We start from the raw sequence: 7141 nt of genomic DNA, 5'->3' as shown, positions 1-7141 counted from the left end.
ATTTGACTGTGGATCATAACAGATTATGGATAACATTATGAAGAATAGGAATTCCAGAACACTTAATTGTGCTCATGCAAAAACTGTACATAGACCAAGAGGCAGTCATTCATACAAACGAGGGGATACTGTGTGGTTTAAAATCAGGAAAGGTGTTTGTCAGGGTTGTATCCTTTTCCTCATACTTATTCAATCCGTATGCTGAGCAGAAAATCCGAGAAGCTAAACTGTAAGAAGAAGAATGCCGAATGCTGTATCAGAATTGGAGGAGGACTTGTTAACAGCTTGCAATATGCAGATGACACAGCCTTCCTTGCTGAAAGTGAAGAGGATTTGAAGCACTTTTGATGAAAATCAAAGACTACAGCCTTCAGTATTGATTACACCTCAACATAAAGAAAACAGACATCTCGCAACTGCACCACTAAGCAACATCATGATAAACGGGGAAAAGATTGAAGTTGTCAAGGATTTCATTTTATTTGGATCAACATTCAATGTCCATGGAAGGAGCAGTTAAGAAATCAAATGATGTATTGCATTGGATAAATCTGCTGCAAAAAACCTCTTTAAATTGTTAAAAAGCAGAGATATCACTTTGAGGACTAAAGTATGTCCGACCAAAGCCATGCTATTTTCAGTGGCCTCATATGGATACGAAAACTGGGCAGTGAATAAGGAAGATGGAAGAAGAATTGATGGCTTTGAATTATGGTATTGGTGATGAATATTGAATATACCATGGACTGCCAGAAGAATGAACAAACCTGTCTTGGAAGATGTACAGCTAGAATGCTCCTTAGAAGCAAGGATGACAATATTTCATCTCATGTATTTTGGACATGCTATCAGGAGGGACCAGTCCCTAGAGAAGGACATCATGCTTGGTAAAGTAGAGGGTCATTGAAAAAGAGGGAGGCCCTCGATGAGATAAATTGACATAGTGGCTGTAACATTGGGCTTAAGCATAGCAAGGATCGTGAGGATGTTGCAGGACTGGGCAGTGTTTCATTCTGTTGTATATAGGGTCACTATGAGTCAGAACTGATTTGATGGCACCTAACAATAAAAACAAATATTTATGACAAATAAATGCAACTTGTGATGCTGAAATAGATCATTTTGCTGTGAAGGACATTATTTGGACACTTGGGAAAACTTGAATGTGTCTAAGGATTACATAGCTTTAATGTGTTAGTATGAATTTCCTAATTTTGGTGGTTATGATATGGTTATGCAAAAAAATGCTCTTTTTGTAGATGATTGAAAAAGGTAGAAAGCTATCAAATTTATTTTCCAGGCTAGCTTTAGAGTGATACCAAAACAGTATCATTTTAATACAAGTTTCTAGTAGTACTCTAATTATAAACATAGATGCAAAAATTCTAAATAAGTGATTAGGAAAGAAAATGCAGGGAAATACTGAAAGTATGACTAAAATGGGGATTATGTCAGGAATTTCAGCCTTCTCAGCATCAGGAAATCCTTGAGTGAATTCTTTGTAGAAGCAGATTAAAGGGGAAATATACTGTATCTTAATCGATATCACTCCAAAACATTTAATAAAATCCAATACCAATTAATACCCTAAAATCTTTGCTTGCAACAGAAAAAAAGCTTGTCAGAGGGTATCCATTAGCTTTCCACAGCAAGCATCATAGAATGATGAGCCTTCGGCAGCATTCTTAAAGTTAGGAATAAGGTGAAGCTGCTATTACTGCAGCTATTCAACAGTGTGTTAGAGGACTAAGTCCAACCAATAAATTTTATTAAAAAAAAAGAAGAACTATTAGAAAGGAGGAGGTAACTCTTGTTATCTGTAATAGATAACAAAATGTCCTAAATTAAAAAAAAAAAATAAAAAAGCTATAGAAATTTAATGGAAAGCATTTAAGACCAGTGAGACTTAAGCTATTAGAACTAAAAGATGTAGTCTTATAAATACGACCATAGTAAACGATGCCACTCTAATTTTAGGCTCTTCTTGGCCAGGTGACAAAACTAATTAAATTTATATTACTGTTTTTGTTGTTGCGGTGGAATCAGTTCCCGACCTTACGTATAACAGAATGAAACGTTACCCGGTCCTGTGCCATCTTCAGGATTGCTGGTGTATTTGAGTCCATTTACTACAAGCTTGCCACAAGTATTTCAAGTATCAGCAGAGTCACCCATGATGGACAGATTTCAGCAGAGCTTCTAAACTAAGACCTGAAAGAAAGACCTGGTGATCTGCTTTTGAAAATTAGCCAATGGAAACCCTATGGATCATGACAGAATTAGGTATTTGTACTGTGTAAACCCAAATTATATAAGAAGTTAATTTACTTTTAGAAAGAAAGCTTTTATGGTTTTATATCATTATTTGGAAAAAGTTTTATAAAAGCAAACAGAATTGGTGTGAGGCCAGTAGACTTGCTGCTCCCACAAAACATCCATTTTCAGATGTTCACCTCCCTTTTCATATCTGCTTATGCAAAATCATCACACCAGCAGATTCACATGTTCAAGTACGTATAAATTCATATTCTGTATTTGCAATAGAGTCCCATTCTCTTTTTATTTCTATGACCTTCTTCTGAGTTGTAGACATTATTATTGTCATCATTACTTCATGCATCATTAAACCTTTTTGAGTTGTTGATCCAAATTTTTGAATGGGGGCATTAACTCAGCATGATACTTAGACAATAGAAAATGCTGAATTCACAATTATAAAAGTATATTGTGAATGATGGGAAAATTCATCAGCAGAGACAAAGGCATTCCATTAACTGAAGAATAGGCAAGAAGAATTGATCAACACACTCTCTTTAGTGCCTGCAGCATCGGAAGGTGATGACGATTAGACATGTAAGAAAGGTTTCTGTGCCAGTCAAATAATTTCACATCATAAATCCCTGAAAAGCTTGTTAACATAGCAATTTTATTGCTTTTTCTTCTGAACCTTCCAGATTATCTGCAGAACACTTGAATAGTCACTGTGGACCACCAGGTATCTAGAAACTTCACTTCCGTAAGCCCTGTTCTTCAGTGTTTCAGAAAGCAGAGTTGAAGCAGTCTTCTGGGTTAAAGCTATACAGAAATGGAATAGCTAAGAGAAGCTGCTCACCTCTGCCATGTCTTCCATGCATAGGTTTCTATTGGAGGAGAAGCTCAAAGCTTTGCCTGGCACTGAAGCTGGAGTTGGTACTTTCCTCTGACTTTACTCCATTTGAAGGACTTCTTATTTGATATTAAAGTATGAACGCTTCCATGGTGATGCTGGAGCTTTAGAAGTCATTGGGGGTGGAGGAACGGTACTCATAGAACTTTTTTCCCAATAAAATCTTTCTTTAAAACTACTTAGATCATGTGTCTGTTTCTCTGTTTTTAAAAGGAACATATTAATCCTCAGTTTAAAGGAAATTTTCCCAAAGTATCTTCCAAAGTATTAAATCTACTTCTTTTTTGTTTTTTTGTTTTTGGTTATTACAGTAATCAAGAAAGAAATCTTTTTGGGTTTATTTAGTATAATTGCTGGTGCTGTTTGACAGAAAAAGCAAACAGAACCTTTAAATTGCTTAAGAAAATATTCAAACCTAGGGGAGTCTTCGGACAGTGATACAGTTTTTTATGTTGCTTTTGGTTTCTGCATACTGAAGGGATTGGACATTTTGAAAGTATAATTATTTGGATATGGCAAAATCAAATTTAAAAAATGTATGTGTACGAGTGAGTGGAAAGAGAGAGAGAGAAAGAGAGAGAGAGAAAGAAAGCGAGAGAGCCTCCTTCTTCATGAAACTTTGCAGACTATTCCCTTTGCTAACCTTACATTTTCTTTGAAGTGGTAGTATCTGGTATTCCAGCTTGGACTAAATCACAGATTTCTAAGGAGTTTTCCTGATATTTGTTCTGACCTGATTCAGGTCAGTCTATGCTTCTTTCTTGTAGTTGAGAAGTACAGGAACGGGAGGGAAGCCTTCCTCTGCGCATTAAGGTTTCAGCTAGTGATCTTAACTCAAGCATTTCTAATTAAAATGTGAAGATTATTAGTATGCGCCATTAACAGAGGTTTGTCTTTCAACCCTGAATGCTGCGATGGAGCTGCCAGGCACACTCCTGCACCACCAGGGCCGAACAGTTGCTGCTTTTGGCAGGGCCTCAGAACAGGCGGGGGTTCAGTCAGCTGCTTGAGCTGCTGGTGACAGCCGCAACTTATGTCATCCTCAGAGGCAGGGAAACAGGAGGCAGGGCTGGAGGAGCCAGGAAGGAGGAGCAAACTGCAAAGGCGGCTTTTTCCTTCTCACTGCTACCAGTGCCCCGTGCTGGCATTGCTGAATGGGAAAGAGGAAGAAAAAGGCTAATAATAAAAAGATATATATTCATACGGTGGCAGATGATTTTTTTTTTCTTTTTGGGCTTGAGTCATTCAAGTATCTGTGTAATCCACAATTATGCAAAACATTTTAATATATGTTATCCTATTTACAGAGTCCCCCAGTGGTGCAAAAAGTTAACATGCTCAGCTGCTAACCGAAAGGTTAGAGTTTCAAGTCTCCCCAGAGGCACCTAGGAAGAAAGGCCTGGCGATCTACTTCTGAAAAATCTGCCATTGAAAACCCTACGGAGCACAGTTCTACTCTGACATAAATGGAGTTACAATAAGTGGGTGTTGACTTAACGGCAACTGGTTTTACTCTACCTAAAGATGAATATTACTTTTGATCTGACATCTTGAATTGAGATAAAAAATCAAAACCAAACTCATTGCCATCAAGTCAATTCCAACACATAGCGACCTTATAGGACAGAGTAGAACTTGTCCATAGGGTTTCTAAGGAGTGGCTGGTGGATTCAAACTGCCTACCTTTTGGTTAGCAGCTGAGCTCTTAACCACTGTGCCACCAGGACTCCTCGAATTGAGAGATTAGCTGCTATTTGCTGGTAGGCAATTCTTTTTTTAAATTGTAATGGCTAAATTATTTCATTTTGAATTTGAAATTTGTGATCAACTGAATATTTAAAAATGTATAGTATATACATGCAGGAATTAAATGGAGGATTTAAACCACAGTTTATAATAGTTATGGCTTGTTTCATTAATAATTGTGTTGATAAGATTAAATTCAAGAGAAAATGAAAAGCAAATTAAAACATTAAGAGGTATGTGAATGTATTATTATTGGCTTTATTCTTAGGAATCTTAATGTGGCGATATAAGACAATCATAAATAAGAATAAAATTAATTTATTTAGGCAGTCTAATAAGGAGTCCTGGGTGGTGCAAATAAGTTGAGCCCTTAACTGCTAGCCAAAAGGTTGGCAGTTTGAACTCACCCATAGGCGCCTTGGAAGACAGGCCTAGCAATCTGCTTCTGAAAGGTCACAGCCTTGAAAATCCTATAGAGCAGTTCTACTCTGCACACATGGGGTCACCATGAGTCTGAATCGAGTCAACAGCAACTATCAACAACAGTAGACTTTCTAACAATTAGAGAAAACTTTTGCTACCTTATTGTTTGTATTTGCTTCTCTAAACCATCATCTGAACTTCTGACTCATTTCAATTAAGTTAAAATATAATTAGGGTTTCTTATTGTTTATTGTACTTACTCAGAGCTCATAGAATAAAAACTGAGATTCTAAGAAAAATTTTCTTGGCCATTCTAATTTCCACTTTTTTTTTCCTGTGTAGCTCATCAGAACAAATGACCTTAACATTTTTTAACATCAATCCAAGATGCTGTCTGTAATTATTTTCACATTTGGGCTGGGTTGTATACATATACCAACAAACCTGTGTAACATACACACACCACACAGACACATATGTGTATATTTATATGTATATATCTCATGCATACATGTGTGTATAGAAATATATATATAAATGTATAATATCTATATATCTGTTGATCTAAAATGTAACTTGTTGCTGAATCCGTTTGAATTCTGTTAAACTCCCATATACCTTCGTGATTTTGAGTTTAGAGTTGGAAATGGTGGTTAGAAAAGGGTCTCCAGTTGGAGGAAGAACTCTAAGGATTTTATACCACAGTTTTCTCAGGTTGATCTTCGTGACCCATCATCAGCTGTTACAGACAGAATTGGTGAGGGAAACTCGTAGAAGGTCTTAAAGATAACATGACTCGTGAACAATTCTTTACTTTGATGGAAGTGTTTCGGCATTGAGTTGTTCTAACCTCTGAAACTGGTGATATTTTAAAACTATGAAACTGTAGTTACATGTGCACAGTTACTTTGCACTGACTCACCTGTATGTTTTCACTTCCTTTAAAGTACGTGCTTTCTAGCTGGTCCGTCCGAATCCAAGCAAAGCTTCAAATTCACTGGTGACTAGTGTAATCCTGGAAGGAGCCCTGGTGGCACAGTGGTTAAGTGCTCGGCTGCTAACCTAAAGGTCAGTGGTTCGAACCCATGAACTACTAATCTGCATGATAAAGATGTGGCTGTCTGCTTCTGTAAAGATTACCACCTTGGAAACCTTATGGGGGCAGTTCTGCTCTGTCCTATAGGGTCACTGTGAGTTGGAATAGACTCTATGGCAGTGGGTTTTATTTATTCTTTTTTAGTGTAATCTTAATGTCTGCAAAACTCTGCCTGCCAACTGGGTTGACGGGAGCAGATGTTAGGCAAATGGAGGTGGAACATGTTTGAGCCGCCTGGCTGTTCTTGGCTGTGGGCTGCTATAGCGTGCCCTAGGGGCCATCCTCTTTCGCCTTCTCTAGCTCCCACCTGCCTGCACTTGATTAGAGATTTAAACATCAAGGACAATCATAAGGGGCAGGCTCCCTAGCAGATGAGCCCTCTGCTCCCAAGCCTCCACCCAGGTGTCTTGAGTGTCTCTGCTTTCAGTGTGGTAGGGAAGCGCCATGATTCATGGGTATTATCTCCACATCTCGTGCTGTCTGGAGACAGGTGTGGTGAAAAGTTGAGGCCTCAAGTATTTGGAAGATTGTCTCTAGTTTTTTTTTTCTTCTCCGGCATGGTTAGGTATTTGAGTGTGGCATGAGTGTATATTTGTGAAAGCTCAGCACTGTATGTGCACTGAAAACTTTTTTACTTTTATCTTGATCTGAAACTACAAGGGTGTGATGGTAGTAAAATTATAGGCGAATGTATAATTAAAGAGGTGGAA

This window comes from Trichechus manatus, unplaced genomic scaffold (genome assembly GCF_000243295.1).
Source record: "Trichechus manatus latirostris isolate Lorelei unplaced genomic scaffold, TriManLat1.0 scaffold00062, whole genome shotgun sequence".
NCBI lineage: Eukaryota > Metazoa > Chordata > Mammalia > Sirenia > Trichechidae > Trichechus > Trichechus manatus.
This window is presented reverse-complemented; position numbering follows the sequence as displayed.